This window comes from Podarcis bocagei (assembly GCF_964188305.1).
Source record: "Podarcis bocagei genome assembly, chromosome: 2".
NCBI classification, from domain to species: Eukaryota; Metazoa; Chordata; class Lepidosauria; order Squamata; family Lacertidae; genus Podarcis; species Podarcis bocagei.
Genome location: NC_138126.1, coordinates 104771077 through 104789043, shown reverse-complemented (window position 1 = coordinate 104789043; position 17967 = coordinate 104771077). Strand labels below are relative to the sequence as shown.

The window sequence follows — 17967 nt, the reverse complement described above, 5'->3', positions numbered from 1 at the left end:
CCCCTGCCCCCCAAAAAAGCACTGACCATATTAGAGTTGAAATACAGTCAAGGTGATGAGTTTTAGTGGGCAAATCTAGGTCAAATCCCATTGAACAGTGATTGCACAGGGATTTGTTATTGTTGGAAACAAAAATCTGAATTTGCGTTGTATCTTTCTCCTCCGCAGTTCTCAAAGGATGGAAAATATCCATTTGATCCTTTGGTTTGTTGCCAGTTGTGGGCAGTGAGTGATTGATTTTCCTGTGTTAGTTGTACTCAGAGTAGACCCACTAGAATAAATATACTTGAGTAGCCTCAAACCATTAATGTCAGTGTTTCTTCTACTTCTACTCTGACTACGGCACACATAGGAGATTACCTAGTGACTTCACCACTCCCGCTTCAAAAAGATACAAACTTCCAAGCAGCTCAGCTTATATTCAACTGGTGGCATCCAGCTCTGATCCAAAACATATTAAATATTGTCATATTAAAGATGGGCACGAGGGGGCAGTATGGCACTGCTGAAGTAGCCTTGGGAGACGTGTGTGCTTTTTGCATGCTAGCCATTGATCCCTGTGTTCTGTTACTGGTTTTAACTCATCCAGGGACGAGGGGCAGCAAACCCACACAAAGGGCGAGTCTCATCTGAAACCTCTTCCGACCTCTGGACCATATCCACACTCTGTAGGTGCTACTGGGCAGCCTTTGCGCATCATTCCAGCAGAGACCTTGGCTGAAGGGAATCTTCAAAAAGTCGAAAGCAACAAGTTCACATTAAATGCCTCTTTGCAATGTCACAGAACGTAGCCGAGTTGTTTTGCTTTGTTTTGATAAAGGAACAGACAAACCTCTTGAGGACAGATGCATCCGCTAGGCATTAGATAGCGTAGGTGTGTGTGTGTGCAAAATCTTGCGCTGGCTTTCCTTGACCGCCAATCACCTCTTCTTGTGCAAAGTGCTTTGCTGTTCTTAAGGTCTTTCCAGAATGGATGATATATTTGTAACGCCCGGCTCCAGCCATGCAAATGTGACAGCTTTCTACATGTGTACATATTCTTCTCTGTCCTCTATCCAGGCAAGCAAGAAGTATTATCATAATTCAGGGACACAGTCCGGCCAAGTAAAAGCAGTCAAGGAAAACTCTGACCAAGACTAGTGTCAGGGCTTTGCAGTGGGGCCTCAGGAGAGGTCTGAGGGATTGATAGAGTCCTGCAAGGTCACCAGGGAACCCTGGGCCTGTGCTCCCCCATCGCTGATGCAGGTAGCACATCTGTTGCTGTTTTGATTGCCCCATGGAACGCAGTTGGGCAAATATCAGGGGTTTTCGAGGGAGTTGGGATGAGCAACTCCCCCTCCCAAATGCATGTGCTGTTTTGTAACCATTTTTAAATGTGCCACTTGGTTGTGGAAGAAGACACCTGTGTTCTCCCCTAGAAGAAGAGAAGAGTTTGGATTTGATATCTCGCTTTATCACTACCCTAAGGAGTCTCAAAGCGGCTCACATTCTCCTTTCCCTTCCTCCCCCACAACAAACACTCTGTGAGGTGAGTGAGGCTGAGAGACTTCAGAGAAGTGTGACTAGCTCAAGGTCACCCAGCAGCTGCATGTGGAGGAGCGGGGAATCGAACCTAGTTCACCAGATTACGAGTCCACCGCTCTTAACCACTCCACCAACTAGTCCTGACAACTGCAGCAAGTGCTAGCTTTTTTAAAAAAGGTAAGTTCAGAGGTGCCACCACCCCAACACGCTGCCTCTCATCTCAAGGACGACGCCTGATTTTATTGAGAAATGAACATTGCAGCCCCATTTCTAAAACAAGCAATGTGTGGCTATCTCTTCCTGCAAGACCTTGACTCCCCGAGCCAGTGTAGACCATTTCAAATGACTTTTGGGAGTGTCACATGTGCTGCACATTCCCAAGGGCATCTTCTGCATTCAGTGAAGCGTCCCCCTCACCTCCACCCATAGGATTGCAAATATAAACTGTGGAACTGTCTTGTCATGCAAAAGGACCTTATTCCCCACCCTGCCTACAACTCCAAGAGGTGTGATGTAATGTAGGTATTCTCTGAGACTGGGGGATATTCCAGCTCAACGAAGGCCACACAGGGAGACCATGGTTGAACCAGCATCAAAGCAAAGGTCCCCTGTGACCAAGTTCAGAACTCCAAGCGCAATAGACCAACATGAATCTATGGACTAGGGGACCAGGCTTACAGAAGGTGAGGTTGAAGCAATAGCTTAAAACTGTACAACTGGTACAATGTGAGTAGGGCTGGAGGAATGGCAGAGTGGGGGGGGTGATTCCAGACCCTCCAAGTGTCCCTATTTTCCAGGGACAGTCCCAGATTTCCAGAAGTTGTCCCGGTTTCTGATTTGATCCCAGTATGTCCCGCTTTTCCTTCAGACCTCCCTATTTTCACTGGAGAAATGTTGGAGGGTATGGAATTATGCGACCCCTGAGCCAAGGAGATAAGTCACTATACAACCTTTTAATGTTTTATTATGTTTTTATATATGTTGGAAGCTACCCAGAGTGTCTGGTGCAACCCAGTCAAATAGACAGGGTATAAATATTATAATAATTATTACTGAATAAGATGTCAATTTTCATCAGAGAAATGTCTGAGGGTATGTGTTTCCCTTCTTGCTCTGAAGGATCTACAGCTACAGGCCGGCTCTACCATCAGGCAGAGTAAGGCAGCTGCCTCAGGTGACAGATTCTAAGGGACGTGGAGCAGAGGCGATGAGCTGGAGGACAGAGCCATGTGTGCCAGGTGGCCTGCCCTTGTCCCACCTCAGCTGGCCAGCTGCCCTCAGGTGCCATGAAGGATAATGACATAAAGAAGAGTCCAGCTGGGTCAGACCAAAGCCCCATCTTGTCCAAAGACCTGTTCTTAAAGTTGCCGCCCAGCCGCCCATGGGAAGTTCACAACCCGGGCAGGACAACATGCTCCACACTTGCGATTCCTGGCAACTTGCATTCATGGCTAGCAACCATTGATAGTCTTCTCTTCCTTGGATTTGTCTAATATTTCTGGCCACCGCTAGCTCTCGTGGAAGGGAATTCCCACAAGGACGCTGTCCTGTTGCCATTGCTGAAGGCACTTTCAGCTGCCAGTCTGGTAAGCTTCTGAATATGGAATTGAGGAGGGCTCGGAACTTCTCAGGCCAGCACTATGCAGCCGGCTGCTTCCAGGGTACACAACAAAGATCGCTTTTATACTGCTTAGTGGCGCCCTGGTCCGCTCCAGCCATCATTTTTCAGCCACACAATCACGGAATTGTAGTGTTGTAAGGCGGACCATGAGGGTCATCTATAGCCCAACCCCCTGCAAGGCAGGAATCTTTTGCCCAACGTGGAACTTGAACGCACAACCCTGAGTTTCAGAGTCTTCTCATGCTCTACCGACTGAGCTATCCCAGGTCCAGAATATGGAAGGTAAAAAGAAGGGTTTTTGTTGTGTTTCTTTCCCCAAGGTCTGTCCTACCACTAAGCAGAGTGAGGAGACTGCCTCAGGCAGCTGGTTTTAGGTGTCATGAAAAGGTGGCAAGCAGTTAGCGATTTAATAAATGATATTTGCATTTTTACTGCCAGGGAGGGGCAGAGGCAGATTGTGGGATTTCCAGCCTTGTATTTTCTCACACTTTTGAGGAATGCCTCTAAGCGGGTGGAGGATTCCAGTCTGCAGTAGTGGAACAGAGTGTGCTGGGGAAACCCAGCCAGATGGGCAGGTTCTTATTCTTATTAACGTCTATTTCTGTTAACTAACCACTGGACTAACTGGACCACTAAGATGTGAGAGTCATGAAGTTGGAGAAAGGAAGCGGCCAAAAGCTGGACAGGAGGATAGCTGCCGTTTAGGAGGAGAGGAGAGTGGCTCAGGCCTGAAGAGCATATTTTCATAGGCAGGGAAATGGCTTCCACAGCTAAACCCCCAACTTCCAAACTCAAGAAACGCCAAGATTTTCATAGATGTACAGGCACATGCCGCGAAAGAGCCAGATGAAGCCGCTGTCTCTTTAAAGAACGGAAGAAAACAAAACGCCCAAGTCCAAGATCTCCTTGGCACAGAGGTGGCCTGGGTGAAAGAAGCGAGATGACAGGCCTTATTAATAATGGGTAAACATACACTGGCTGTGGAGTGAAGTGATTAACGCACAAAGCTGGAGCAGAAAGAGGGGCAGCAGCTGCTACTGACTGGGCTGAGGCGGCGACTGCGCTGAGGGAGGAAGCAAGAGTTCCCAAAAGGGGCCTCAAAGTCACCGATCTGGGTCACTCCTCCTGAGACCCTCCCCTCTCCAAGTTGCGCTGGGCAAGAGTGCGCAGCGGTAGTGAGATGTGCACAGCTGAGACAGGCTCTCACCTAACCTGAAGAGGAGAATCGGGAGGGACGCCTTGTGGAACTACAGCGTGGAGGAGTGAGGACATTTAACATGCTGAAAGATCGTGACAGTGGATTTTTCAGGGATATTAAAAATAATGGCTGGAATTGTGCTGGTCTGGGAGACAAAGGCTGACAAAAACGCAAAGCTCCTAACTTATTGGGTCTATCCCCTTGTGGATAAATCAGCACCACCGGGACTGGTGTCACCACTCAGCGCATGAGCTGCTACTGCTTCTGGTTTCACCCATGAGCGTCGAATCATAGAATCGTAGATGCAGAAATATGCAGCTGCCCAAGTTGTCCACTGTGAGGGTAGGTCGTTGGGCAAGATGGACCATTGGCCTACTCCAGAAGAGCGCTTCTTAATCCTCATTCATGGTAAAGTCACATAATGTAATTGAAGGCTGGGTTGGGCAGAAGGCAGATGGTTTGAAAAAGGAGCTTGAGTTTGAAAAATGGGTCTGACGATCTCCACAGGCACTCGTTTGTAAATTTGGGTGCAAATCAGAAAAAATGGTTGATGAAAACATGGAGGAGGGCCTGGCAATTCCAGATAGAGCTGGGAAAAGACTGGAGAGCAGGGTATAAACCAGCACTCCCCAACCTGGTGCCCTCCGGATGATGATGATTATTATTTTATTTATATGACTGGGTTGCCCAAGCCACTCTGGGCGGCTCCCAACAAAATTTTAAAAACACAATAAAACATCAGCCAGATGTTGTGGGCATTGCAACTCCCATCATTCCTGACCATTGGCAACATTGGCTAATGAGTGTGGTAGTCCAAATAGTCTGGAGGGCACAAGGTTGGGGAACAGTGGTATAGATGAAGCTTGAAGGAATATCAGGGCTTCGTTTGGTTGGTATAAGCAGAAAGGGTACAGGGATGCGGGTTTAGACCACTGGGCCTCTTGGGCTTGCTGATCAATAGGTTGTCGGTTCGAATCCACTCGTCGGTGGTGAGCTCCCGTTGCTCTGTCCCTGCTCCTGCCAACCTAGCAGTTTGAAAGCACGCCAGTGCAAGTAGGTAAATAGGTACCACTCTGGCGGGAAGGTAAACGGCATTTCCGTGCGCTCTGGCTTCCGTCACAGCGTCTCATTGCGCCAGAAGCGGTTTAGTCATGCTGGCCACATGACCCGGAAAGCTGTCTGTGGATAAACGCAGGCTCCCGAGGCCTGAAGCAAGATGAGTGCCACACCCCATAGTTGCCTTTGACTGGACTTAACGTCCAGGGGTGCTTTACCTTTCACCTTTTACCTATAAGGAGAATCAGGCCAGTGATTGGCAGTTAATGATTGGGAGTGGAAAGCTGCCTAGGGTTGGGCTGACTATAAACACACCTTTCCCTTTCAGACTTTTCTAGGGTTGCCGTATTTCAAAAAGCGAAGATCCAGACAGAAAAGTTGAAGCTGGACATTTTTGAGTGGCATAAACGACACTGCCAACATCTGGATTTTTTTGGGCATTCCGCTGATTTCCGCTTGCAGCTGCAGTATTCCGGCTATGTCCGGGAAATTCCAAACGTGTGGAAACCCTTTGTCTTCAGATTAGCCTCCGATTCATGTACAAACTGGGCTGCGGTTGCAATGAACCACATGTGCCACACCCAGATTAGGTTTCGTGTCTGCTCATGACAGCAGCCATACCGTGAGCTGAACAGAGACCAAGTTTCCTTGCTTTCTGCAGCCTTGCACTGATAGTAAGCTTCAGGAGGGAGACCCCCGACTGGGCAGATAGAAGCATTATTCTCCTGCGCAACCAAGAAAGGGAAGTCTGGTCAGGTAGCAGCCTGCCGTGGATTTGGAGGCTCAGAAAGTAAGCAGTTGATCAGGGCCGGCCGTACCATTAGACAAAGTGAGGCAGCTGCTTCAGGCGGCAGATTCGGTGGAGTGGCAGCAAGCTGCTGGGAGGGCAGAGCTGTGTGGGCCATGCGGGCAAATCCTGCATCCCATATCTGAGTCTGCTGCCCCCAGGTGCTCCATCCTGTTAGCAGTGCTGAAGCAAAATTCAGCCGTCAGTCCAGCTGGCTTCTGTATGTGGAAATGACATGTGTGTGTGCGCGCTCTCTCTTTTCCTTAGGCTCACACAACAAAATGTTCTGAGCTGCCCTTGCAGCCAACAGAGGCCTTCTGCAGAGGTGCAAGGCATGGTGTGTGTGTTGGGGAGAGAGGTTAAAGCACTTTGTCAATTTCCCCCCTTGCTGTATGCGCAGTTTTGAAATGCACTGAAAACTGCCAAAACCGGCGTGTCCAGCCTGCATGAATGAATTGGCAGGGGAATTCATCAGTCCCGTTGCCTCCTTTCCCAGACAAATGTGCTCTGTCTGACATGTGCTCTGTCTGCCACAGGAGGAACAGAGGGCAAATGGGCTTTTGGATTTGAGTCTTCCGAAAGCTGTGCGCTCCAGCTTGCTCCGAGCCCGATATAGCGAGGAACAGCCCAGAGCCTTCACTTTTGCTGTCACTGGATGGAAGATTGAGATGTGGCTTCACAATATTTTCTATAGGCTCTGTTATTAAGGCCACCGCCTTACTGTAATGCTCATTGGGGCTGCCACGTGACTAGTCTTATTCTGGCTTGTGTTGACTATTCATTTCTTCTCATTTCCACCCCCGTTTTTTCAAAAAGCTTGGCCCCAGCGTTAGACAATAAGTTTGCATACATTTTTTTAAAAAACTAACTGGATTAACAAATGAGTACTGGTCTTTCTCCCTTTTCTCTTGAAGAGGTGGCAACCACAATATACATAGATGCAATAAATTAGCAGCTGGCTGCCATGGAGATCTGGCTGGCAAATTGTGCTCTAAGGAGCTCAAAGCCAGAGGGGTCTTTGCTTTAAAAAATGGCTAGAAAGCCCAATTATTTTGATTGGATTTAGGAGGTGAACATTGCAAATATTCTTGCTTTGGATTATAAATTTGGGGAGTTTGCTCTGATTTCAGAAAAGGCCCGGGGTGAGACTAGGAAAAAGGGATGGGCACCAGGAGGCAGTGGTGGCAAAAGGTCAGCAGGAAGCCATAACCAATTTGTTTGAAATGGAGGGGAAAGTCTTGGAAGTGTTGCTTCATTAACTACAATTACAGAAGCCTGTATTTCTGAGCAGAAATGTTCATGCCTGCAACCATGAGGACTAGTGGCATTCATTTTTCACCTCCTGCATTTTCACATACCCAATTCTTCATAAGAATAAAGGTAAAGGGACCCCTGACCATTAGGTCCAGTCGTGACCGACTCTGGGGTTGCGGTGCTCATCTCGCTTTATTGGCAGAGGGAGCCGGTGTACAGCTTCTGGGTCATGTGGCCAGCATGACGAAGCCGCCTCTGGCAAACCAGAGCAGCACACGGAAACGCCGTTTACCTTCCCTCTTTATCTACTTGCACTTTGATGTGCTTTCGAACTGCTAGGTGGGCAGGAGCAGGGACCGAGCAACGGGAGCTCACCCCATCGCGGGGATTCGAACCGCCGACCTCCTTGATCGGCAAGCCCTAGGCTCTGTAGTTTAGACCACAGCGCCACCCGCGTCCCTTCATAAGAATATCAGGGCATAATTTGGTTGCAAAGCCTTTGGGACCCTTTACCAAAAGCCAGGCCCAGATTGGTATCTGTTTGATGTACAAGTGTTAAAGAATTCAAGATCCCTTACTGTATAATATTTTCATCACCTCAAAAAAACCCAAACCAAATCTGACTAGGTATATTAAACAAGAACAAAGGGGTGAATCGCCATCTTTCTTTTGCACACATGCACAGTCTCTCCGTGCATGCCTATGGGTGCAATGGGATTTGAAACAGTTACCGTACAATGGCAATCCTCCACCGTCTCCTACTCAGAAGTAAACCCCATTAAATCCAACGGGTTAAGTGTGGATATGGAAACTGGAGGACGGTAGATGCATTTGATTCATTAATCAGGAATGAGAGGTTGTGATCTGGTATATACATCCAAGTAGCTCTCTGACGCAATGTCTCAATAACTGCCACACATAATGTTCCCAAGCCAGCAGAAACAATTGGTTCTCTCTCTCTCTCTCAGGTGTCCTTGAACAGCTGATTCCAGAAGAGCCTTGTTTGCCTGGTAACTGCAAGAAGGCAAGGACTGCTGCGATGTCTGAGACTCTCAAGCTGCAATCTCACTTACTAGAAAGCAAACCCCACTGAATGGTGGGGTGGGGAAAACGTCTGTGCAAATATGCTTAGTACTGGGCTGCAACATGATGGTACCATGATCTTTCCTAGGCAACAGTCTACTTTATAAAGATGCGGCGACCGACCTGTGAAAACACACAACACAGTGCTGTAGTAGGTTCCCCTCTCTTATGTGGTTGAGTGTTTGGGCTTCAGCAGCCCGGCTAATATCCCCAGGGCAGGCTGCATCTGTACTCCCATGCACAGGCGGCCGTGGTAAATATTGCACAGTGCGTCGACTGAGGGGGAGTGGAAGAGATCCTGGGTTCAAACGCTGCAGCCCAGCAAAAGTAAAGAGAGCAGCTCTATGCAACCTTCTCATCCCTTTCAGTCGCTCCCTGGACTGAACAGGTCATCAGATCAGTAAGTTGCAATGGGCTTCGTGGAATATAAAACTGGAGATCAAGGGGAGGAAGAGAGGCGGGGGTGGTCTGTGGTGGAGCGCTAGTGGACATTTGCCAACGGGTGTCCGGTCTTTACGCAGGTGGTAGCAAAAGCTGCCAGTGCCAGCTTTTTTTCCTTTTCTTTTCTTTCCCTCCTTCTCTATTGGCATCCCTCACAGCACAGCTCTAGCCAAATTGGCTGCATTTGATTGTTCACTTGCTTAGTCGGTGACTTCTTAGATCGTGGCGTTGGAAGGAATCCCTGCCAGCCTGCTATACTGCATATTGGGGGGGGGGGGCGATGATCACGGGATACATGGGAGGCAAGGCTTAACTATTCAACAGCTAGTGCGAATTTGAGAATGGGAGGGCTGCCGCTGTCTCTCTAAACCAGGGATGGACAAAAGGTAGATAGGGGGTACAGCTCTGGGTGACTTGTGGAAGATCAGTAAAGGGTTGCTGGCTTCCAGCTGCTCAGCAGTGTCAACAAATAAACACCTCTCCTGAAACGAAGACAACTCAAGGGTAGGGGGTGGGGCTGCGTGAAAGGGCTCAGATCTCAGCTCTGGTAATGGAAACAAAATCCTGGGCTGATATTGTACTCAAGAGCAAACCCGCCCCACTTTAAAAGTAAAAATCTAAGGGTATACCTGGCCCACTAAGCCCTTAAGAGAAAATACAGTGGTACCTCTGGTTATGTACTTAATTTGTTCCGGAGGTCCGTTCTTAACCTGAAACTGTTCTTAACCTGAAGCACCACTTTAGCTAATGGGGCCTCCCGCTGCCGCCAGAGCATGATTTCTGTTCTTATCCTGAAGCAAAGTTCTTAACCTGAGGTACTATTTCTGGGTTAGCGGAGTCTGTAACCTCAAGCGTCTGTAACCCGAAGTACCACTGTACTTGTTTCTAGTTGGTGGATCTCAGGGACCTAGCAAACAATACCACACAAACCAGATTCCACAAGCATGGTATATGGTCCGCTTGACGTCTGAGATGCTGGTGCGTATTGGGTAGGGCGGGAGAATAACTGTGTTGCTTTCCCCCCATAAGGTGGAGGGAAGACTTTGTGTGGCTTATGGAAGCTGGGGGGTCTGAAGGAATTTCCTTGGCCTGTCCAGCCCCCGCCTGATTCCCCATAAATTATGTGCCAGCTTCATCACAGAGAGTCTACTGGATAAATTTTGGAGGTTCAATGGAAACAGCAACTTTATCTATGGGAGAAATGCTGAGAAAAGGACGGGGGAGGAGGGAATGAAGAGCCTCACAGAAGAAATTATGTGGTTTGAGACGATGGACACTAGGTTAGAAACCTGGAGAGGGTGGCATGGATGTGCTGAAAGCGGAACATCCTCCTTCAGCGCCTGGTCCACTGGACTGAGCCGTCTGGTACTCTACCAGCTCACCTGGCCCACGTGGATCCAACGCACGCTTGCACCTTCTTCCTCCAGGAAGTGGGTCATACATTCACCTCCCAAATGGTTTAGCCCTCCTGCCCGGACCACCTCTCTACTAGCAGGAGCATGGCCGTCTAGGTGTACTGCCACCCAGTGGCGGGAAGCATAAGTGAAACCGGCCTGTTAAAAAGACTTGGGGGACGGTACTCCGGGGTTGTTGCATTGCACAACCGCACTTTGTCGCCTCCGTCCCTTCGGGGTTTATTTTTTTTGGGGGGGGGAAGGGGGTAGTTTCTATTTTCCAAATCTGGCTGCAGCGATAGAATCTCTTTCTCTCACTCACACACAAATCATGGGTCCCAGCAATTTGAACAGCATTAGCATCTTCGGGTGCATCCACAAATGATCCTGTTGTCATCGAGGTGATTTACTCCAGAATAAGCGTGCAATAAGCTTCGGCGTGTTAGCGAATTGGTAACGAGCTTGGCGCATGTGCTCTTTGGTCGCCTCGTGCGTGGAAGCATCACGAGTCCGGGTAAGACGATTTTGTGCCGCGGGGAGTTATATATATTGACCTGTGGTCCGGCCTGGTTCGACGGTTTCCACTTGCAGGCCTACAAGGGCTTGTTCCGACCACCCAGACCTCCTGCTCCTCGTTCACCTCCAGGCAGTGGCGTAGCGTGGGTTGTCAGCACCCGGGGCAAGGCAAGTAATTTGCGCCCCCTAACCCCCAGATGTTGCGCCCGGTGCGGCAGGCCCCCCCTGCACCCGCCCCGCTACGCCACTGCCTCCAGGGCTTGATTGAGGGCCGCGGGACGTGGCCCTACCTCTGCTTTTTGCCTTGGGGTGGGGTTCCTACTTGGCTAACGCTCCCTTCCATTTCGTAGTGCCACGAAACTCGTCCCTTTGCAGCAGAAGAGGAAGATCGGGGCGGGGTGCATGTGTGGAGAGACTTCAAAAAGGGCACCCGGACCCTAGGAAGCTGCCTTATACCCAATCATACTGTAGATTCCCTCTAGCTCAGTACAGTCTACCTTGAACCGCAGCGACTCTTCAAGGTTTCAGAAAACGGAGCTTGCCCAACCCTAGCTGCAAACGTTGGGGGATCGAATCTAGTTACCTGGGACCTTTTGCATGCAAAACCGATTTGCTTGCGCCACAGAGCGCTGGGAGCCACACTGGAGCCACCCTGCACAGCGCTGGTGGAAACGCGCGTGGGGAGCGGGGTGGGTGGATAGTGAAACGCGATGGCCGCCACGATCCTTATCCTGAGGCTCGTACCGCCCCACGGAAGCGAGCCACCCCTCTCCCTGCCCGTCTCCTTGCAGCCTCTCCCGCGCTGCGATGCAAGCTGGCGCCTCCTCCGCCTCTTCAGCTTTCCGGCCCCCTTTTCGGCAAGGGGAGTGGGGGGGAAGGGAGAAGGAAGGGTTAAACCCCCGCCGAGGTGGCGAGAACAAAAGGGGACTCGGCTAACCAACGGGAGCGCGAAGCTTCTTTTTGGCACCCTCTGGTTGGCTGCCAGCCGCCCAATGGCTGCGTCGGCCGGGCTGCCTGTCCGTCCCCACGTGGGGGGAATGAGATTAGAGGCTGGTATTTATTGGCTGGCTGGGGGCCCCCTCATTGTTCAAGCCTGTCTCGCTGCCAACCCGGGGCCCTGCGCGCGTCGCCCTTCATCAATCAGCCTGCGTGTGAAAATAGCACATTTCTGACACTCCCTAACTCACTGCTTAACAATGTTAATGGGCCTAAATGTTTGGAGAAGGTGCCTGCTTAGCCGTGGCTGGGGATATTTAAAGGCGCAGAGACCTTGCAGCGCGGGATGCCCCCCGAGGGGGCGGCCAGATCCGGGCGCGGGGGAGGCGGGCGGGCTCCTCCCTTGCCTGCTTGGACGGGTCGGGCAGCGAGGGAGGGAGAAGCGGACACGTCTCTCCGCTCCACCGAGAGCTCTCGTGAGAACCTGCCCGCTGCCCGGGGCTGCCTTGCTCAGAGGCGGGAGGGCTTGTCCAGGCGCAGATCCCCCATTAGCAAGCGTCGTGCGCACGGTCCGCGGTGCGGGAGCGGGCAGAGTCGGTGCCCGCCCTCTCCCCCCCCCCCCCCGCGCGATGCGGTGTAGGCGATTTGCCCGCATGGATACGCGCGATGTGTAAGCAAGTTGTAGCAGAGCGGAGAAAAGGGAGGCAGCTCTCTGGGTCTCTCAGACGCAGCGGCAGCAGCCCAGCCTATACTGTCTTGCGAATATAATTTGCAGATGTCGTTCTCCCTCGCCATCCGCCGAGCGCCCTTTATCGAATTAACTGGCGAGTGGGTTTAAATCGAGCAAGGAGCCACGGCCACCTTTCTTGGCGGGGGCTCTGAACCTGAAAACAGCTGCATGGCAGGCAGGGATCTTGGTGCAAAAAAAAAAGCTTCGCCCGTTGCTGCGTTTCCCTGCCAGGAAAACCCACACCTGTTGGATTTCTGTCTGGGGTGCAGTACAGGTGGTGTCCTGCGCACACACACGAAGCACAGCCCTACAAACACAAGCCCCGCAATGAGGCTGTGGAGCTTCTTTCAAGACATATCATTACATAGGAAGTCCAAAGCAGCTGGTTTTGTAGTTCTGGGTCCTTAATAGGATGCTGCCGATGGTTTTCTTCAGCACACAAGCCAGGAAGTCGCTAAATACTTGAAATCTTCCATCTGCTTCCGAAAGAAGGGTTTGGTTTCCAGATTTGATGGTGGTGGTATGCGTACAGGAATATATAAAATGATATTCTGTTCAGGTCACCTTAACCCTGACCTCTAGTAAACAACAGATAGTGAGGGTGAGTTTTCTTGGAATCTCTTATGCTTCTTGATGATCTCTCTCCCTACTCCAGTTATTTCTGGGGCCTTGAGTAATCTGATCTTCCCACCAAGGCCAGACAGCGTGGAATCAACTGAACAAAGTCTTGCTTTTAAACCTAAGCCTATGCTGAATTTTCATCCATGAAAATAATCAGGGCAAAAGGGAGTTGTGTGTATGTGTGTGTGAACCTTACCTTTTACGTGTACAGTGGTACCCCGGATTACATCTGCTTCAGGTTACAGACTCCACTAACCCAGAAATTTTACCTCAGGTTAAGAACTTTGCTTCAGGATGAGAACAGAAATCGTGCTCCGGCAGCGCAGCAGCAGCAGGAGGCCCCATTAGCTAAAGTGGTGCTTCAGGTTAAGAACAGTTTCAGGTTAAGAATGGACCTCCGGAACGAATTAAGTACTTAACCCGAGGTACCACTGTACTGCTCACCCCCTTTCTCAGTAATTTCTTTCCCCAATAATAATTTAATAACAGTGATTTATTACTTGTACCCCGCCTGTCTGACTGAGTTGCCTCAGCCACTCTGGGAGGTTTCCAACAGAACAGGGGGAAAAAACACATGACACATCAGATATTAAAAACTTCCTGATACAGGGCTGCCTTCAGATGTCTACAGAACGCTGTATGATTGTTTATCTCTTTGACATCTGATGGGAAGGTGTTCCACGAGGTGGGAGCCACTACCGAGAAGGCCCTGGGCCTGGTTCCCTGTAACTTGACTTCTCACAGTGAGGGAACTGCCAGAAGCCCCTCAGAGCTGGATCTCAGTGTCTGGGCTGAATGATGGAGGTGGAGATGCTCTTTCAGGGATGCAGCTGCTACTATGGCACTGTTTTTTTTTTGTTGTTTTTTTTAAGTAGGCTTTTCCTGATACAATCTCAGCAAATCAGGAATCACATGAAGAGCAGGAAGACGTCCATCCTCCTTTGGAGCCAGTCAGGGCTATGGGTTGTAGCCAGTGATTTTGCTCAGCTGGTGTAAGACTTCTGTCAACAGCATGGGGCAAGGCAAGGGTGTGTGTGCTATATTTGGCCATCTTTCCTCCTCCCCTCTGCAGCCTCCCCATCCCCACTAAATTAGCTTGCTTATTTAATTAATTAATATACCGTCTTTCATCAAAAGATCTCAGGGCGGCTCACTGAATAAAATACAAGATAAAACACAAACAAATAATTAAACCAAAACATAAAAATCCCTCCCCATCCAACAGCCACATTTAAAGGGCTGTTGGTTAATAATCAGCCAAAAACCTGATCAAAGGGGAACGTTTTTGCCTGGCGCCTGTATTTTATTTTATTTATTAAATTTATTGGGGACCCTCCAGAGCAGATACAGGGGGACATAGGAAGGCTACTAGGGAAGGAGGAATTGATAAAAAATAGCTTCCTGCTGCACATACAAACCAAGTTTGTCTTACGTGTACATCATACGTCAGGAGAATTCCTGAGACGTCCTGGTTTTCGGGTATAAAAATGGTGTCGGGGGGATTTCGCCTAATGTCAGGGAAAACCCGGATGTATGGCAACTATTTTGGGGGAAGGTTCCCTCCACCAAAAAAAAGCTCAATTTTGGTGGTTTCCTAAAAATAAAGCTCAGTAATTTTGGGGTCTTCTGAAGAAAAGCTCGACAACTTTGCAGGTGTCAGGAGTTTTACTTCTTGATGTATGGCAACCCTAACAATGGCATCACAGGAGCAAATAAAAGAGTTTCCTGCAGTCCGAATGAGTGAATGTTTTTGTAGCGCACCCCCACCCCGAAGTGGGAGCGTATGCGTTTCAAGAGGGCTCCCCTCCCTACTTCACCTCAGCCCTTGTCTCCCACTCTTTCGTTTTAAAGTTTGCCAAATTAACAGCTGGTTCTACATGTAGCATCATGTTCCATATTTTCTGCTTTGTTTTCGAACACTGGCTGAAAATGGGGGTCAGCAGATTTGCTCGCCTTTGTCCGGAATTCGTGATGAGCTCCAGCCTCCTTCCTCCGCCTGGAGCTAGGGGTGATACTGGGGAGATTATAGCTCGCCTGGTGCCGTGCGTTGGAGGTACCGCTGGATTTGAACGACAAACTCAGCATGACCTCAGCCCTGGCCTGTTTGGGGAGAAGGAGGATTTGGACTGGCTTTCAAGGCTAGCCTAAATCTGTGGCTTCCATTATGGAGAAGAATCCAGGAACTAATTTCTCTCATGTGTTGGTCCAAGGGAATAATAAGGATGCTCTTATGTCGGGTCTGTATTTCCTGTGCTGTGGGACAAACAAAGTTTGCTAAGAGAACTGTGCCACTTAAAAATGGGAACTGCTTTCCCAGGGCGGTTCAGCCTACGAAGGTTATGTAACAATTAAAGGAATTGCCCGCAGTCAAGGAATGATGAAATCACAAAAAAACATGCCTCCCTTGGGGTTCCCGAAACATTTGAATCATACAGTGGTACCTCGGGTTAAGAACTTAATTCGTTCTGGAGGTCCGTCCTTAGTCTCCCAGGTCCTAGACCAGCACTCTGAGCCCTACACCACACAGGCATGTGTGAATGTATTGCATATCTCTGGCAGTTCAGAGAGGAAGACAGAATTGTTCACCTTGAGGCACAAGTCCAATGTAACATTATTTTTTATATTGGAGGCAGCTTTGGGAACAATTTCTGTACTGCATGTTACACAAGAATATTCTCTAGGTATTTTCTGAGCGCTCCAACTTTCTCACAATATCTGATATTGGGCGTCAAATGATATTTGACTTCCATATTTGACAATGCAATATTCGATAGCTGACAAGGAAAAGTATTTAGCCTGCAGCAATATTGATAGCTGTTGCCTACTGCTGTATCACAACAAACAGGAAGAGAGCTGTGCTGCATCAGACCAATGGCCTACCTACTCCAGTGTCCTGTTTCCCACACTGGCAGGGCTGGATAGCTCAGCTGGTTGGAGCGTGGTGCTGATAATGCGAAGGTTGCAGGTTCGATCCCCATAAGGGATGGCTGCATTGCAGGGGGTTGGACTAGATGATCCTTAGGTTCCCTTCCAACTCTATGATTCTATGAGACTTTGACATGCTTTCGAACTGCTAGGTTGGCAGGAACTAGGACCGAACAATGGGAGTTCACCCCGTCGCAGGGATTCGAACCGCCGACCTTCTGATCGGCAAGCCCAAGAGGCTCAGTGGTTTAGACCACAGCGCCACCCGCGACCCATTTCTGGGTTAGTGGAGTCTGTAACCTGAAGCATCTGTAACCTGAAGTGTCTGTAACCCGATGTACCACTGTATAGGGAAGCTTTTTAAGATTTAATGCTTTATTACGCCCAGAGTGGCTGGAGCAACCCAGTCATATGGGCAGTATACAAAATTATTATTATTATTATTATTATTATTATTATTATTATTATTATTATTCCAAGGCTGCAGGCCAAACCCACTTTGTTCTGGGCTTGGCTGGGGGGCACTCTGTCCTACCCTGCAAACTGTTCTCCACCTGTGGAATGATGCCTGAGTCACTCCTCCAAGCAAGGAGCCCACCAGCTGCTTGGCAGTTGCCTGCAGAAAGCCCCCAAACATGGAGCTCTAGGGGCAGGGAGGATCAAGCCAGCCCTATAGCCATCATTTGATGGCATCTGCGCCAGCTCCAGCTTTGTGCAGTGATTTGCTGCCCACCAACCTCAGCCTTCCACCCTAGACAGTGTGAGTGATGGAGGTGCAGGTGCAACAACTGCTCTCTCTATTTTGCAGAAGTTCCTATGGTGTGTTCTAAGACACATTTCACATGGGACAGAGTTTCCCCCTTGCTAAGAACTGAGGGCATGCGATAGAAGCAGTGCTTTTTTTCTGGGGGTACAGCACCTTCCCCCCCCCCCAAGAAAATCACCAATTCAAAGTGCGGCACTTTCTGTTACAACTTCAGGTTGAGTACAGGCACCTCTTTTTTCCCCTAGAAGGAAAGCACTGCCTATACTCTAACATGTTTGGTGCGTGTGGTAGAAGATCAGCGGCGTTGGTCAAACTCTTCTCCTGCAATGAGTAGAAGGAAGGAGGGAAGGAGGAAGACAATGGAGGAGGAGGAGAAACACAGCAGACCCCATCCCAGTGGCCATGGAGGAAGTCACTGGCAGAGCGTGGAAGGTGAAGCAAACGATTAGAGTTTCTGGTCCTCCATGGTCTCTCTTGGCTTCAGAGGCACCAATACATCTCCTTTGCCTAGGGCACAAGGGGGCCTTGGATTGCTGAGGAGCTTCCCCAGGACTCAACATTCCCCAGAAGATAAGAGTGAAAAGGGCGTTCCATATGTGATGGTTGTCAGCAATATTTAATGCACAGTTATATTTGATAGTAGACATGTAATGAGTTGGTTGTTTGCTTGCTTTTTTAAACCTTACAGCCTTTTAAACTTATAGCCTTTGGCAATGGCAATTATAGCATGCAGCTTGTGAAAATTTGTATCTGAAACCTGTTGACATCAAAACAATCAAGCCTATAGCAAGACATCCCAAACACTTAAATGTCAAACGCTGAGGTTAAAATTTCACATTTTAAAAACGTGTATGTGAATTTGGCTTTGAAATATCTCCCTTGGAAAGGTAACGTTGTGACCCTGGAATATTTGCAGATATTTGTTCCAAATCTTTTTTTAATTTATTTTTTAACAATAACATTATAGCATTACATTGCTAAACCTTTTACCCCTAAGTCAAACATCTTTTTTCTTCATCCAAAAAGTAGGTGGGGACTATAAAATAGGGCCTACCACAAGTGGATTTGTGCTGAGCTCTAAATGGCCTCATCCATGCTAAATATTATTCTGTGCC

General features: G+C 49.1%; 1 long non-coding RNA gene across 1 annotated transcript; it reads left to right on the top strand.

The window, feature by feature from the left end:
• Positions 1–3652: 3652 nt before the first annotated feature.
• LOC308579913 lies at positions 3653–17278 on the top strand. Its single transcript, XR_014004632.1, has 3 exons — positions 3653–4751; positions 8409–10872; positions 17098–17278. It is a non-coding gene; the product is annotated as an uncharacterized lncRNA (long non-coding RNA).
• The last annotated feature ends 689 nt before the right edge of the window (positions 17279–17967 follow it).